This window comes from Platalea leucorodia (assembly GCF_965183815.1).
Source record: "Platalea leucorodia genome assembly, chromosome: 12".
NCBI lineage: Eukaryota > Metazoa > Chordata > Aves > Pelecaniformes > Threskiornithidae > Platalea > Platalea leucorodia.
Window position 1 is genome coordinate 12,969,345 of NC_138834.1, and position 18,156 is coordinate 12,987,500.

Sequence of the window (18,156 nt, forward strand, 5' to 3'; positions counted from 1 at the left end):
AACAATGGAGAGTAGGAACATTCTTTTAAGTTATCAGAAACGAAAGAAATCTAGAAATGCTATCTACCAACAGCAAGACAAAGATAGTATTATTAATATTGGTTTTAAAAAAGGCAGAATTATCTAACATTTTTGTTTCAAAAGAAGCAGGAGAAGATGGTTCATATGCAACCCATGCTGTAACTGACGAGAATATTCAAAGAATCGCAACACCTAAAGCTAAAAAGGCCATAAATTCATCAGGTTTGATCTTTAATATATCAGAGGCCATAAAATTCCAGCCCTTATATTCAAAACAAGAGCTTGTGCTTGATTCCAGCATGACACGGTGTTTTACGTGTGGCTGGGTACACTTATCTTCCAGAACCGTGACTTGAAGATACCAAGAACGGAATGGTTCAGCAGTTCTCTGAAATGCATCGGGTTTCAGCTTCTAACCTTTGGTTCTCACTGTATGTTTTTCAGATTATGTGAAGCACCATTCTCCTCGATCTACAAGATTTAAAAAATGAGCCTCCTGCTCAATCAAATTTAAAATGATGGCTGGCTAAGCAACAGGCTTATTTGTCCAATCAACCTCTATCTTACAGCTCATCCATCAAGAAAGGCGGATTAACAGGATTAACTTTGCAGTATATCCCGATATAATGAAAACTAATGATTCAAGAGAAAATGGGTTTAAAAACTGTAAGGTTTATACAAATCTCCCTCTCCATCCTTAAAATAATGATAAGCTTACACATTCAGCTATCAGGTCTACAGCCAGCCAGAAGAGCAATGAAGAGTTAGGGCATATTTACACCAACGCTTTTGAGGAGGACATCTCAGTTACCGTTTCTGCAGGCTGCTGGAGGCAGGCTGTCGGCACGACTGCCTTCTGCAACCAACCACCTCTTCACCAGCACCAATTCTGCTCTTCCAGAAGAGCAGCCACTGTTAAAGTCATTAGAACCAAATATTTCCAGATCGATTCATCTAGACAATTTATGTACAACTTGAACAAAGCGTTAAACATTAACAGTAAAGCCTTCTGGATATAAAAACCACCTTGCTATTTCAGAATACTCCTTCAACTTCAAGAACAATTATCAAAGAAACACCGACCTAATTAAAAAGATAAGCTTTATTACAAATCTAAAGCATGCTTAATATCACTGATGAAAAGTTTTAATGTATTTGGCACTGTGCTGTAACAAAATCATTCTTTTATACTTCAGATTGATGAGATATTTATTTTTAAAGTTTACTATATAACCATCTGCATATTTATAAAAACAGTACTAGCTTAAAAATTATATTTTCTACAATTTCTTACAGCTGTGCTCCTAAAATCCAGCATAAACCATCAGCAGAAACTATCCAAATTACTGCAGAACAAGTTTCTTATTCTAATTGCTGCATTCAGCTGCAAAACAGCTTCTAATACAATACTGTGGCTTTTTATGTGAATGTGAGAATCTTCCTTTTTAAGGTGAATTTTGGGAAAGCTGTGTGAAAAAAATATGGTAGTTTCAGTTTTAATCAGGATTATCAGATATAAACTGTGATGTTGCCAAGATAAATGGGACAAGAACTTATAAGACTGGTTCTAAAACAAATAGTTTGCACGCTCACACTGCTTCTAGGTATTAGTGAAACATTTCATCAACTAAACTGCCACAACACAAAAGTACTTCTAAAAATTGCTGGCAAAATAGCAATAAACATTGAATTGTTAGAATGAAGTTCAGCGATCTGAGGGACAGTGAATATACCGAAAGAAATAATTCATTTCCCATCACGTCAACAAGCTGATCCCACTCCCTTCATGATTTCACGATCACTGGGTTGAGCACCAGGGGAAGGAAATACAGCACTGGGACCAGGGCCGGGGACCACGCGCTATTCTCCATAGCAGCCCATACTGAGATTGTGTGAATTAACTCCGAAACCACACTTTCAATCTCAATTTCTTTCTAATCCATTTCCATCCGTACATTCGGCAAACCCTTCCAGGTTAGTCGTGTGAATGGAAAAAGGATCGCAGTGCTTGTGTGACACCTAGTACAGGGATTGCTCACCCTCGCTTTAAGAGCGAGGACATTCTCCATATTGCGAACCCCAACAAGCCACTCCGTTGAATTGTACCCGCGATCATTAACACACCATGCTACCTTGAAGGGCAGCTTGAGACAAAGTGAGACTGGCTGAAGAAATCTATTCTCGAGTTGACCCATACCATCTTCCTTGATTAGCAACAGAACGGAATCAGAATTCTCGTTGTGTTTAACTGCAGCTGGCAAATCATCAGCTCTTCCATGACAGTAAAAACCATTTCCCAGAAATTAAATGGAAATGTTCAAATACAGCTTAGATAATAACTGACCAAGAAAACATCTTCATAAAAAGCACCCTCAAATTCAGTCTCCCACTATATAAATAGGATAACATATAAAAGAGATGTAAATAGTGTAGTGAAACTTGGTTTTACTGTTAGAAATAACCTTTTTTGGCCTCAGTCCTGATCAAAAAAAAGTTATGTTATCAATTTACTGTGCTGCCCTTTCAACTGCAGTTTCACGTATATTAAATTACACTAAAAAGAGGTTAGTCTTGTTAATTCTCCATCCTTACGTTCTGCTTGAAAGGATAAACGTCTAGTTAAGGTTGTAACCTCAGACTCTGTTCAGCCGGTACAGGAACATCTTAATTACCTTTCATTTTAGATGTGCCTTCTGGTCTAAATTATGTACATAATTAAGATTAGCAATAACCATCTGTTTGCCAGTGATTCTAAACAAAAAAGATTATATAAATAAAGGATCACTTACATTCACATATATTTAAATGTAGTTGGATTTACAGCAAGGAAAAAGAAAAACTGGAGGGAAAAAAGGAAAAAGGAAGTACCCAAGTGTTTCACTTTCTTCAGCTGCCTTCTCTGTCCAGATCCTGAATCCCATTTATTTTAGTATCAAAATCAAATTGAGTTGACCCTCAGTCTCAAAACATAGCTATTTACATGCTGTGTCACAGCTGCCCTGTAAAAGTTTTAGATGGGAATCCAAAGGTTTTGACAAAGAAGCATTAGAAAATTTGAGCGTGAAATATTCAAGAATGTGATCTGGCTTTAGCAAAAGATGCTTCTGTTACAAAGTGAAAACACTTCTTCCCCTTTCACATGTGGAAGGAAATTATTCTGAGATAAGGATAAACACTTAGTTTCCCACATTTCAATCCCTGACAGCAAGGTTTCCCCTCTTTCCTGGCACTGCATCTAGAAGTAACTGAATAACTTTCAAAAGTATTTACTGGGGAAGCCGCTAACAATACGGACATTTACACATTACTCAGCAATAGGAGCAGGACAGACAAAGAATCATGTTTGAAGACTGTGTACAAGTAAGAATCAGAAGTCTTTTTTTTTTTTTTTTTTTTTTTTTAAATTAAAGGTTGCAAATTCCAACTCAGTAAAATATTGATTTTTGTCTAACATCTTGGAAAATGCTTTGAGTAATCAATGACAACCATAGAATCCACCTTCAACAGGTAGTTTGTCGTACCAAAATAACACAATTAGCTTACCAAAGAATGAGAGATAATAAAACAGTCCTCTTTGTCCCAGAAAGTTTCAAACAATACTCTTCCGATACTTCACATTGGCAACTGCAAATAAAAAGACAATACTTTAAGGCATGATCCTTCAATTGAAAAAAAACACTTCTTAAATAGCTAGCAACTTATACAAGAAACTCAACTCTTACGTTAGTTTGTCTTAATTAAAAAGGAAAAGTAAAAAGTACTAACTACTATGTAAGTTGTAACTACTGAGATCTTACTATGCCCAAAGAAGGAATTCAGTGATTGGATTCTGATAGGCACACATCTGATGGTTAAGGCCTCTTTTCTGGTAAGGAATAGTTCAGAAATCGTGGCCACAAAGCAATTCAATTTTTTTTTTTTTTTTTAAACTTCTTTGGTACACAGCAGTCGAAAAAAAAAATTACTTAGCAATACAGGCTACAGGAGAGCTCTTTTACAGAAGATCCAACTGGTTTTGTACTGATCTTCAAAAGTGCATTTTAATTTTACACTAAAAATAGCTTTTTCACCCCCCAAGAAAGCAGATGAAGACCCCTAAATACTGGGTATTGCCTAAGTACTTTTGGGCAAAGCTGCAAAAAAGCCCGGGCAAACAGCAATGCTCATATGACACCATTCCTCCTAAGCTCTATCTTTTTGACTTTCCAAGTGCTGTACAATTATTTCCTAAAAAATAAATTTTTAAGTATTGTGTCGCAAATATACATTTGTCAGAAAAATTATACGGATAAAATATCTGATTTGCCTCATTCGCATGCAGTCACTTCAGTAGGTATTCGCAGACGTCTTCTATAGCATCTGAACGACTCCTCCAACAGCTTGAGTCACGTGGAACACCAAGTTCTATACTAAAATACCCAAAATCTAAAATTAAAGTTCCGGACTAAAACCGACCATTCCTACAGCATGCAAACAGCCAAACCAATGGAATACCACTCCCTTGTATCCAGCGTACCAGACGATTTGCTCTTCACAATAACTTGGAAGCTATCCCAATAGCATACCGCATATGTATGTGCCTGGAAAGTCTAACTTATATAAACATATAATCCTGCTGCTAGAAATAGTTTGCTTGTATTCTGATGTGCCACAACTAGTGATAATTTTCACATTCTGGTCCATTAAAAAAAAAAAAAAAAAAAATCTCTATTTTGCATTTATAATGTCCTTTAGTTTATGGCTTATAACAGGAAAAAAATAAAAAATACTCTCAGTACGCAAAAAAGGATACATCATTTTAGGACATAGCAGAAAGTTTAAAAAGTACAAACTTAGATGCATCAAGCAAAAGAAATCCTAACATTTCACAAGGTGGACACACTTTAGGGGAATCTCGTACCTACATTGAGCCATTCTTTAAAAAAACTGAGACATGAGGATGCCCTGACTTAACAGAAAACACCCCAGGAATGATCACAGCTGTTAAAAACCTCAGCTAATCATGAATTACAATTTTATAAAGTAGTCTCTAAAAGCAACATTTAGTTACCTGCAACAGAGGTCAACAATTTTTTTTATTTTAAAATCTCTCAACCAACAAGCCAACTACCAATTCCAATAGCTTTACGCGTTGATAATGAAATATGGCGCACGAAGCAGAAAGGACAGAGTTTTACTTTGAGGTACCAGCTTGATCATGCAACAAGTTCAACTCTACAGCTGCTTGGTTGTACAAAGTCACCTTTGATAGGGATACTTAGCAAGCTTACTAAAGAAAAAAAAAAAGCTATGAAGGGAGACTATACAACTCTAGAACAACTCTTCAGAGACAGTTTTCTGGCCACGTCCTTGCTTTTAAAAAGGCAAGATACACATTTAGGGTAGCAGGAGGTAAACTTATTTTGTGTGGTTTAGGTCCAAGAAAAAAAAAAACAACTCACAAAATCTGCAATAAGCTTTTTATTGAATTTAACGAGGTTTGGAAGAAGCCACTGAATCTCAAGCATTCTGTAGAGAAGTTTAAAAACAGGAGAAAAACGTTCCAATATAAGCGTTAATAATTCCACTTTATTCCTGCCAGTATTCAGAAAACACTTGACGACACGCTCATCGGCATTCCTCCTGCAGGGCTGCTAGTCACAGATAAGCACCTCAAATGTTATCACTTCCTAAATCAACAACTTGTGCCAAAAAAAAAAAAAGGCACCAACTGTAAGAAGAAACATCGCTATGAATTCTACTACCATCTCAAAACCCCTAATTACTCTAGGAGCAATCACAAGTACTGGTGTGTAACTGTTTAATTAATGCAGCTGAGCACATCTACCTTTGCTGCCCCTGAGGAGGGTGATGCAGCCCCCCACCCTCCCGCCATTTCCTTGCATTCCCGCTTCTGCTTGATCCACGAAGCACAGGTTTGGCACCATTAGGAAAGCAAAGGGTAGCAGATGGAAAAGGGAACAGGACTATTTCTTTCTGTAAATCCTACAAAGCCAAACATGTCTACTACAGGAATTGGCTTTGCACCATCCTTCTTATTAGGCTGGCACATTCTCATAGCTGTTTGTTTTAGATTTGTTTTAAGCACGGGTGCTGAAGAACATACTAATACTGCCCAATTTTAAACATGTAAGAAGTCATTCTGTCATAGAGCTCCAGTACTTCAGGTGATGCGAACGAGAACACTTAAACTAAGCTTTTTGCCTTGAACCATCTTCTTAGGATCCTCCTCTGTTGACTATTTTGGGAACTTGGGCATTCGGTCAACACTTTAACTAGCACCTGGGCCTTCTCTCCATTGTTTTTTCTTGGAAGATGCTATGGAGAAGTAACATAGCAGAATGATATAGCGATCATACTGTAATAGTGAAACACAAGTAATATAATTGTGGGGGAAAATTCAGAGTAATGGTTGAGCGCTGCAACAGGTTTCCAAGTTGTAGAACCTCCATCCCTAGAGATACCCCAAAGCCTCCCCGCCCTTGAGCAACCTGATCCAACAGCAAAGCTGGCCCCACTCTGAGCAGGGTGTTGGACTACCTGACCTCCAACCTGAATTATACCATGAGCCTGTGACGTTTTTCTTGACATTTTATTTAAAACATTGGCAAATAGTTAGGAAAAACACTCTTAAGTTTTACTAAGCATGTTTATTTAATCAGATGATTGGAAAGTTGTCACCTCAGTTTCTTAGCTGAAAGACTGTATCTAGCAAGAACAGAAGAGGTATGATTTGATAAGTATAAAGTGACGTGACAGAAGACAATAGCAGCTTTGGAAAAAAACAAATCCAAATATTCTCTAGCTGCAGACAAAGCTATGCTCATAAAGATGTAGAAAAATAAAACTAAACCAAACTTTCTTCTGGTAACTGACTATTCTGAAGGTGTATTTTTTCCTCTTTGCTGAAACATGGCGTTTCCACACTGGTTATGCCACCCCATGTCACAAGCTTAATATTATGCAAGCGCAGCTTCTGATTAAAAGTTCTCTATTCCTGTTTACATTTCTAACTTCGCAATATTACTGTTCCCACATAACCTAGCTCGGCAGTGACCGAACCTCCTCTTGCACCACATCATCACGCACTTACCATTTCGTCACCTTTTTGTTTGGCCGCTTTCTGTTCAGCCTTAGCTTGCATGTTGGTTATAGGTTGCTCTTGTCCTCTTTATGTTCTTCCTAGTGGATTTTAGCTTGCTTTCCCCTAAAACTATTTTTACCATATTCTTAGTGTGCTAAGGAATAGGAACAAAGTACTACTATCAGCTACCTACCACGTGGGGTGATGTGGTTAGCTTGCGGCCAAGCGAAAAACCGCAGAGGGGATGCAAGCATTGGGACTGTCACCCTGAATACAGTTGCTCCTGCGGCTGGATAGCGCAAGGTTACTACTTTATAGCCAGTTTTAAAACACGTACACAGAGAGGAAGGAATGCTGATATTCAGGGAGGTATTTTCTTGTTTATACTGCCATGTGTATTCTCCTCTGTGATACACTTCCCCAGATTAAGTTACATCATTTCCAGCTTGGAAAGCAATTGAATGTGAAGCATATGCATTGATACTCAAATGCACGACAGAATAAGCAGAGATCAATAGCCATACCAACTATCTTGCTTTCCCTTAACACGGATGGGAAGTGTCCTACGTAAGAGCATTTTGAAACTTTCTTATTCCATTTTCCATTCTACTTGTGCTTCTGTGAGTGAAGAATAAAATTAATTATAGGAGTCCAAAGCATCAAAAAAGTTTTGTCAACATCGGTTGCTGCACTGACTCATACATTAATGGTAAGTACTTTAGCTTCCTGTGGGACCCTATATAGGGAGGCATATTACTTTCCTTCATCTTCCCACTCAGAAAAGGCATTAATCTGTTTTTAAAGCAGTTTGATGAAGCTGATTATCTTTGCATACTAGTTAAAAAATATCACTTCTCTTATACGCTTCAAAAATTAAATGTAGAAGCAACTGGTCAATACTAAAATGAAAAACATCTCAAACAGTAAGCAAAGATTGAAACGACAGAAGAATGCCATAGGAAAGGCAGTAAAAGCACTGCTGAGACTGCAGATATCTAATAGCAGTAAAGAGAAGTTTGATCTTGCATTAGAAAAAGTCCATTTCTCCTTAATTGATCTAAAGAATAAAAAAAAAAATCAGTGGAACTTAAGTGGGATTAGAGTATTAATTACTCCAATAAGTGAGGGGTTTTTTAGAAAAGAGTGTTTCTGAATAAAAGATTATATATCAGTATTCTCCTTCACTGCTCTCAAAACCTCCCAGGCCAAAACATCACAGCAAGCTTGAAACCAAGATCTGAAGAAAATGTCGCTTTTTCTTATAAGATTTCAGGTTTTCTTGTCTTTGAATTCCTTTTTCATTTGGATAAACCCCAGAGATCAAAATGCTGCAATTGTTCATACATAAGCCAGGATACAATTTACCCATCAGAGATCATCTGATGAGCCACTCGAAGTTTAAAGTTGAAATTAATAACCCATTCTATCATTTTCCTTTTATTTCAGTTACGCTGTATTCCTCAACTTTATGTTGCGTGACGGACAAGTAATATCTACCAAGAAGGACCAACGAGCTATACAGATCGGTCTGAACTGTGGAGGGATCTGCGAGGATGGGATCTGAATCTGGTAGTCACAGCTGAAAGCTGACAGGACACAGAATGCTGACCAGGGCCTGAGCCGATGGAAACCGAGCAGGCTTGTGTAGGTTGTAAGCTAGAACGGTGACCAGCTGTGTTGGGGAGGGAAAATTACATCAAAAGGTAACCAAAAAGGCACGAAAAATAGGGCAATATCAGATTGAAGTTACAAAACAGAAAAAGCAAGTGAGCAAGACTGAGACCAGGCAGCAAAAGTTTCCATTTGAAATGGCAGAGCAGAGTAAGAAGGGAATAATTTGCTCCTCATACTTCCCATTTTTCCACTAAGGTCCTCAGCCCATTTGCCATGAGTCAACACTCCCCCACTTATTTCTTCCTTTCTAGAAGTAAGTTTCTAGAAGTAAGGCAATAAACAAATAGGGATAAGAGGTTGTTAATCAAAGTCTCACAGGTTTTAATCATCCTCCTGAAACTCCTATTCATCCTCCTTTGCTCTCCAGTAACATTTTGCTTTAACTCAGTCGGTTCTGTTAACTGGATGAGTACTGGAACGGAGGCAGCTGCTGTTCCAGGAGAGCAGCATTACCCAATACCCAGAGAACAGGCTCCTTACAGGCTGTATTTTATTGACAGTCAAGGCAACACTAGAGAGATCTACGAGTAATTAACAAAAGAAAGTTTTGAAAATAGGAAGGACTAAAGAAGCAAATTTGATTTGAAGACTCCTTTGGAGTTTCAAGTTACACTCCCATGAGATTTTTTTTTTTTACTCATTGAGCTACTTTAGGACAACATACATGCAGTTACAGCTATTGGCTCCTAAGTGTGTAAGTTGACCTCATTTTCACCATACTTTGTTTGGCACAAAGCTTTTAAAACCTCTTTAACAAAAGACGACTTAATGCTTTTGTCATAAGACAACTTTATTGAAATACCAAGTACCTGCTAGGAATAAACCTTTATTTCTCAACACATTGAGTAGGTTAAGTTATTATAAGGCGTCCGTAACAGGAAACTCAGCCCCCCACAGCGGCTCAGAGCAACAGCATTGATCAGCTACACAGCTAGGAACACAGAAAAGTCTCTTTTCTGTTATCAAGGCCTATGACCAGACGTCCCTTTCTTTTACTGCACACCTTGCACAAAGCAATTATGGACTAAAGTTTTAATCCATTAATCCTTAAGTTGCATTGGAAAAAACCTGTTCTGTCAAGGAGGCCATTTGGGTGAGATGCCTACACACCTTCACTGTCTCCATCGAGGAACAGAAGGCCATTGGAGAGGCTCGGTGTTCCATGACTTACACTGGACTACCTTACACAAGTGTGAAAGTGAATCATTTCAAATGGTCTAACACTAGCACTTGGTAAAGTTGTGGCACACTCCAAAAATGCTTTTTAATGTGACACTTAAGATGTTTTTACTTTTAAAATAGACTACGTTTGCATGCCCTGAAACACGGTGAGCCATCAGAAAAGGTACTGCTCCCATACTCCTCCCCTTCCTTATCTTACACCAAACTCTTGACATTTCAGACCCCTCATGACATAATCCAACTCGTAGATGCAAGCCAAAACTAACCCAGAAAGAGGTCAGGTTATAGCACCACTACCCTACAATGCTGTTTCCAGACCAGATGCTGATAAGCAAGGCCTGAAAGCAACTGCATGACATTTAGTTTTTACAGAATTTGAGGTAGCTTAAGAATCACTTCAACACCTGCAGAAGTGACATTTTCTTTACAGAACTTAGCTTGCTCATCTCAAACTACTTCTATATTTATTTCTCAAAGCATTAAGTAGACTAAGTTTAAATGGCATAGTTTACAGTTCAAATACTAATTACCCTCAAAAAGCCCTGATCTGCATTAGAGCTCTTAAGCATACAACTACGCTGTACCAACAGGAACGTAAGGTGTCTTTAGGTGTAATGCACAGCAATGATACTCCTGCCAGCATCTGTGAACTCAGGGATGAAGAGCTCCTCTCTTCCAACCAAGCATGGCAGGGGATAAGTATGTTTGATCACAGCAGTAGCAGTACTGTTGATTTAGAGTATAAAACAGTAAGTTAATTCAATACAAGAAAAGCATTGAGTTCAGGTATTTTTTTTATTGGTACACGCAAAACAATCCTGGTAACACAACTGAACCAAGTAATCATATTCAAAGAGCTTATACAGGTAGAGAGCCAGCTTTATTTAGTCACAAGAAACCCCTTTTTATGAACCGACCACCTAAATTTCACATTTCAGGAGTTCATAAAGAATTAGGCTAGCTTTTCTAGGATCACAAACAGCTGTTTTCCAGAGAGCAGTCCAACTACTTGTTTGGGCATCATCCACAAGACTGCCAAGGCATCAACAGAACTCACTATTCAACCAGCCACTTAATATCTATAAACACTGTAAGGCAAAAGTCAAATTATGAAGAGATAAAGCCATGTCTGCTTTTGCATGATAAGGAGACTGGCAAGGGCTGGGTAAGGAAACACTAGCAGCTTAAGTGAGTATAAGGAAATTTCTGCTAGCTCCTATTTAGACAGCAAGTTCCAGTTTAAAGTCAGACACACGATTTACCAGAGCAGGTTACCGCCTTCCTTACACTTGAGCAGCTAACCCCTTCCAGGCTAGAACAAACAGGTTATTGCATCAATCCATTTCCAGCTTTAACTTCTCCAGACTTTCAACATTACGCTCTTGTTACTAGCCAAGTTTTCTACAGCAGGAGCAAAGACTCACACTAGCATTGCCCTTCAGCTAGGCACAGCAGTGAAGAGCTTAGGCTCCCGACTTGTGTTAAGATGGACACAGAACTCAGATGCCTTCCCCAGTTAAGGAGGCTTCCTATATTTAGAACACAAGGGACAAACTGGTTTGGCTGATCTACCAGCACACTGCCTCCAAGAACCCTGATACTTGATGTCCCTTCTTTGGTCAGCTGATTCAATTCACTAAAGCTAGGAGAAAAAGCAGAAGAGTAAATACCTTTTCTCCTATAGTTAAATCACTTCAATATCTTGCAAATATTAAGAGTTGTTTACTCCCATCTTTTTCCACTCATGGAAAGCCAGTTACTTCAGAAGCAGGAAATCTAAGTGGCAAAACACTACTTTCCATTTGCAAGTTGCACCTAAGTAAGACCTGGAGATGCCTTGAAAAGGATCCTACAAACACGCAGAAAAAGGACACTGAGCCATCTGCATATCAAACTACAGTGAGGAGCTCTGAACAGCCAGACTACCTCGCTTGAGAGCCTAATCAAATACCAGGGATTTAAACAGCATTTGCACATGCCCTTTGATGTGGGAGGCATGAGGCACAATACATAGTCTTGCATCTCTTAAGATCGCCTAAAGAAATTTGAAGCTAGTCTTACTGTATTTCAATTTTGGTAACTAGTTTTGAAGATCAGTTAATACTAGATACTCATAATGTATGTAAGTACAGAGGTCTTCAAATAGACTAGTTAATTTTGTCAAACTGCAAAATTTATTCCTCTAAAGGCACAACAGTGGTGTTTTAGAACCAGCTGGCTCTATTATGTAAATTTTTTAAAGCTTATTTATTTTTACATCCAGTAGCCCTCCAGCTACTAAACCAAGGCAGTACGCTATGCAACCATCTTGTTCAAATCTCGAACATGTCAAAGGCAAGAACAATTACCATCTCTGAAGTCATGTTTCCAGACTACCCAGGGAGGATGGGTTCAGTCAAGACAACTCCCTAAAATCTTTTCTCTATATAACAACTTCCATAACCCTGGAAGACCACAAGCTTGTCAGTTTACACTGAAGTTGCACAGACATTCAGAGCCAGGAAAGAATTTACTTGGATTAACAGAATATGCTTATTCTAAAAAACTAAACAGCATGAAGCCACAGTTAAACATATTTACGCATTTCAGAGAGGCACCAAAGAAGGTTTTGTGGTTGTTTCCAAAGCACATGTGTATATCGAAACACTGAGCTTCAGTTAGAATTAAAATTAAGTTCTGCAATAGATTGCAACTCTACTAGTGAAACACGGTTTGACATATCCCCAGTTAATATCTCCTAGCCACAGCCTCTCCCCTCCCCATTCCTCTATTTAGTTAAATAATTAAAAATCCATTGACCTACATGTTCAAGCTCCCTTAGGAGGGTACCAGCAGATATTTGCCTTATTTGGAAAAAGAAATCAATCCTATATGGTAACTATATCCCCTTTGAAATCACTGTTTCAACAGCTAGACCGACCAACAGGAATGAGTTTCTCTAGGGAACGTGAAGATTGAAGTCTGCATTTCCTACCTGCTCACTTACATCAACCCACACCAAGTTCTGTGTAGTTGCTTAGTTTTTACCAAAAAGAGGTATTACTCCAGGATCATATTTTATACTAAATGCCCTTTAAAAAAAGGCATGACAAATTAGTAACGCAAGATAGTAACAAGTGTCTGTAGGTACAGGCAAATGGCATTCCTACAACAATTCAACACTAGAAGCACTTAACCTACAGCAACCTTTGCTTCTAGTGCTGAAGTGCTGTAAGAATGGATTTGCCTGTACATCCAGACACTTAGAACTAATGGGACTACCCAGAACACATTTTTTGCCAAAATTTGGTTTGGTGTGGATTCATTCAAGTCTGGCAAACCCTGACTTAAAACCTCTCTCACTTATTTTCCCTAGAGAAACTCATTCATATTGGTAGATACAACAAACCCTGGGAAGGAAGAACACTAATAATACACAGAACATCAGAGGCGTGAAGTCATTTAAGTGTTTTATCCTTCAGAGAACATTCACTCCTTCCCTGTGTGACTCAAAACAAACCTAGTTTACTAGAAAAGACTTGGTTGTAATTAAGAGATAATCATCAACTTAAAGAAACAAAAAGTTTGGGCTCTTCAGCAAGTTACCTAAACACAACGCATCCACATCTTTCCCACAGGTACTGTAGAAGTGAGTGTAGCTCAAGGGCTAATTCTGTTGATGCATCAGGTAATTTTCATTTTAAATATGATTTAATCCCAGATTTTAATAAAGATGTACATCAGTATGCAGGAAACTTCAGTTATCCACTTTTTGTTTTACATTTGAATCGTTATCAGCCAGCAAAATTTAACATTCCTTTAAAAAAATATAAAAAAGATTTATAGCCATCCTCACAGTAAATTTAGCATGTCCCCTTCAAACTGTATTTTATAAAGACATGCAAGAACATGCAGGTATTAGTCCATAAGCTTGCTTAAAGATACGAAAATAGTGCAAGTTACACATTTGTAACACTTGAATTCTTACCTGTGACTTACAGATGTCAAGCTTCAATTAAATGCACAGAAGTAGCATTTCGCAGTAAAAATTAAGTAAGATCAACCAAATTAGCCTATTTTTATTCTTTATCCTTCAATTTGAAGTACCCCCTGGTAAACAATTTAAGAAAAACAAGTCTGTACTGTAGCTGTCTTAAACCTATGAGGATAAAATACTCAATTTGCATTTGCTTAGATTAAAAAAGTAAATCAGAAAAATTTGGCAAAAAAGTAAATACAACATGAATAGGAACAGTAAGAGGTTTAGTACTTGAGTTTTGGGTCCTAATTTAAGGCTTTGCTCCTGATGAAATTAAGTGGCAAAAAACCCTGACCCCAACTGACGTCTTGTTTCACGATGCATAAGCAGGATGAAGCTGCTGACAATGTATGAACATAATGCTGAGAAACTCAGTTTGCTGAGGTACTCAAGGATCTCCTTTAAAGATCTTATGAGGTGTCAACCTTGGTCAAAGTCCAAACCAAAGAAGGGCAGGTATTTCTTTCCTTCCCGTAACCATGAAAATAAAAGCTGTCTGCAGTAAAGCTTGCCATCAGGCCCAGGAGGGCTGAACTTCACAGAAAGCATTCCTTCTGAAAGAGACTCACATTCAACACCAGAGATTTCTGTGCTGTTAACAGTCACAGGAACAAGATTCAACATTCAATTACAAAAGAGCAGAAGCCGCTTCTGACCCTTTAAGTCCAAACAGGAAAGTATAAAGAACCAGGATAGATACACATGCAAAAAAATTCACAACAATTTGGGCTGAATGGGACAAGTGAACATCAGTTAGTCCAAGCCCCTGCTTGACACACTTCCAGTTAGATCAAGTTGCTCAAACCTTGTCCAGCCAAGGTTCGAATACCTCTAAGCGTATTCTTTCTAGACAACCTGTTCCAATACTAAGGTTGGAATCTTAATTACACCAAGTTCAGAAAAACACTCAAAGGCAAAGGAAGTCTTCACACTGAGCAAAACCAGGGAAAACAACAAGGATAAGAATGTTCAGAATACTTAAGTCTACCTCATTTTTATTGTAAGCCTTTACTTCAAGAGGTTATGCAGTTGGTGTAACAAATCTACATGCGAAGACAAATCTAGAAGCAAATGCTCAGAGCTGAGATGAAAAAGCATTTGCAATTTAGATAATAACAGCTTGCTGTAGGAACAACCTCAGCACTCAGGCCCTGTATTTCTGAAAGAGCTTGCATGCAGTTTTGTACATCTAGATTCAAATGCCAAAAAATGGCTAAACACCTTTCCCGGATGAAAGATGACATCTTTATGCAGGAAAGCTTACTTGGCAAGCTTAAGTTAATCTGTCAACCAAGTACAAGGATCCAAGGTATGTATGTTATAATAAAAGTACCACATCTGTGTCATTAGCTTGGAAATATAACATCTCTGCATCAGTTTCAGGTCCAGCTGACACAACTGTTTTGAAAGTCTTCCCTGACAGTAGAAGCTTCCAGAATAACCAGTGACATCCATGAAGCAGCCCTTACAGCCAAACTTCTACATTCAGTCTGAACAACTTCAAGCTTGACATAAACTGAAGACATTGTTTTTCCAGTTACCATTACCATGGGTGCTGGGAAACAGATCTTCCCAGAACAGGTAAGAAACAATGGCCTGGTTTGGTGTTTTACTGCTTTACATACAACAGCTCAAGAAGTCGGAGCACTGGTGTGTAAATGCTGCTGTAAGAGAAGAGATCCTTGACGGGGCAGGCGTGCTTTGGTGATGGATTTTTGGACTGGGAGTTAAGGTTGGTACAGGTAGTTGCACAATACAGTAAACAAGGGAGGCAGAGCTGACAGCCTGAAACCCATGGATTAATGACACAGCAGATATTTTCACTACTCATACGTGCCGTGGAAATCAGCTTGTAATTGCATCTTAAAATGTCTACATATGAAAAGCATGGAGGGAAGAATGACACACTAGGAAATGCAAGCATTATGATCACCTGTGAAGCTTCAGTTCAGCTTCTCTTGGAATATGTATGATCCCCAATTCCCTTCTCCATCCTTTCCTTCTCATAAACCCCCACCCTCACTCAGGGTGGACAGCACTCCCTGAGCCCAAACTTTTCATTATATTCATTTTTATTAAACCTTGTAGTCAGTGTGGAGTTCTGAATCAAGTCAATCTTTTCTACACTGCTCATTTTATAGCACCTTTTCTGCTAAAAATCCACAGTGCTTACCACAGTTTTCACACTGTCCCATATGGTTAAGTGGTAGTAATGTATTTTTAAAAGGCTGAAAAACAAAGCATAGTAAGAGTTCAAGGCATCAGAAGGATCCAGTTTTGGTACCCAGTACAGATGTCTAAAGTTTAGTTCTTCAAATACAGAGCAGAATGCTATAAATATTGGGAGTATTTGGGAAATACAACTCCACTAGCTGGGGCTCTGAGCTGCAGAGATGAGCACTCGAGCCTGGAGTTCTGTATTTAACACCAAAACCATAACACTACACACACCTGTAGAAGTTTCCAGTAACTTACTAGCCAGCACCACAAGCCACAACAGGGCAGGGACACATCTAGTTCTCCAGGATGCCAGCCACCTGACTCACCGGACCACCACCTACAACTTCTTCCCAGATAAAGTCACTATTCCCTCACCCAGTGCTTTGACAAATACCAGGTAATTTAAGACCTTATTGGCCCACCTGGAAGTTCTGGATTTCTTCAGATGTCCAAGGCTACTGCAGCCTCTCCTTAAAAGGATCTCAGTTATTACCTGTGGGGACGAACTTCTGATGCCAGTGCATTAACAGCAACAGTCAAAAGATCAGTCAGTTTGTTATGCATTTGAATATCCAATCGTTATTCCTCCCCCAAACAGCTTAATCTGATTATATTAAGTTTATTGGCTCAATTGCACAGCACAGATAAACCTCTTTTGGAGGGAGATGAACCCCCTGGCAAGCCTTCAGAATAGAACAGTACTCAGGTTTGGTACAGTAGCTTGATAAACAGCCACAGCCATATTTATCAGGAAGCCCAAGTCATCAAGGACTCAGATCAGAGCCAAAAAATCAGGCAACACACCTAATTCCCACAGCCTCCTTTAAAATGGTCAGCCCTAAAGCTAGGGGTAGAGTTGTCCAGTTTTATTATTTTGAACATAATGTTAGTGAAAATCCCTTAGCAAATTAGGTAATCTTTCTCCCCTTTAAAGTTTTCTTGCACAGCAGCATATGGCAGTTTAAGCTGACAAAACTGCGTACATGAGGGGGAAGAGTGCATGACACTAACATTTAAGGGATATTCAAATTTTACACATGCTCAAGCTACATTAATGCTAAAACTAGAAACCCAACAAGGTTCAACAGGCTCTCGTATCAAATTTTTTTATACCAATCAGGAGCAGCTGTCCTTCACCAAGATACTCTTCCCTCCATATGCTTTCTTTGTTGCAGGTCCCCCAATTTATTTATTGGGCTCCCACACCTGCCCCAAAGCACTGCAATGCTGGGCTGAACCTCACCTTTCTGTACAGCCATTCAATCGATGCAGCCTCCACACTAAGACAGACCTTCATCTGGCTCTGGGCACCAGTGATTTCTCCAACAACTTTAGAAGCAGGCTATTTTCTTTAAACCATTAAAGAAAAAGCCATTAAATTAGTTTTAAAGTCAGTACATGTAATACACCACATGCCACCTGCCTCAGTGAGGCATCGCTGCCCTAGCTTTAACTCTTGTTTATCTTATCAAAAGGATGTCAGAAGCCTTATGCAAGTTCACCTCTAACACACTCGTTATCCTCTTAGGAGCCATTGAATGAAATGTGAGTTAATGAATAACACAGTAGGAATTATTTCATTAGCCCCATGGTGAACGAGAGCCATCTAATTCTTGGATATGATGTCAGACTTGAGAACCAGCCAGTGATACTTACTCCAGCTTCCACCGCTCAATCAACTGCTACACCAGTGGCGTTCATAGTGAAAGCTTGCAGACTGCACTGACAGCTCAAGCAAGACTGCCAGAGCATGAAGCAAAGCTACTCTGGTGGCAGCCTTAGGAAGAATTAAAGCAGTAAGAGTGAGGAACTGAAGCCTGTCATTTTGCCTCCACAGAAGTGAGGACAGGAGGGGGAGGTTTTTAGCAGCCTACCTTTAATATATAGGCCTTGCACAGGTATGGAAATCAATGCAGCAGTAGCATGTCAGCTCTTCACATTTTCCTCTTGCCTTACC

At 38.9% G+C, this 18,156-nt stretch overlaps 1 protein-coding gene across 6 annotated transcripts in view; it reads right to left on the reverse strand.

Annotated features, from left to right (window-relative positions):
* The window catches only part of MTMR3 (myotubularin related protein 3), an 80,735-nt gene that overhangs the window by 44,576 nt on the left and 18,003 nt on the right, over positions 1-18,156 (reverse strand). For 5 of the 6 annotated variants that reach the window (XM_082324715.1, XM_082324719.1, XM_082324717.1 and 2 more), the window contains one exon: positions 3,565-3,645. The gene's annotated coding sequence lies outside the window, so the exon portion shown is untranslated. Of the gene's footprint in view, positions 1-3,564; positions 3,646-7,114; positions 7,215-18,156 lie in introns of those variants that run through there. The other variant, XM_082324718.1, reaches the window with a different exon arrangement.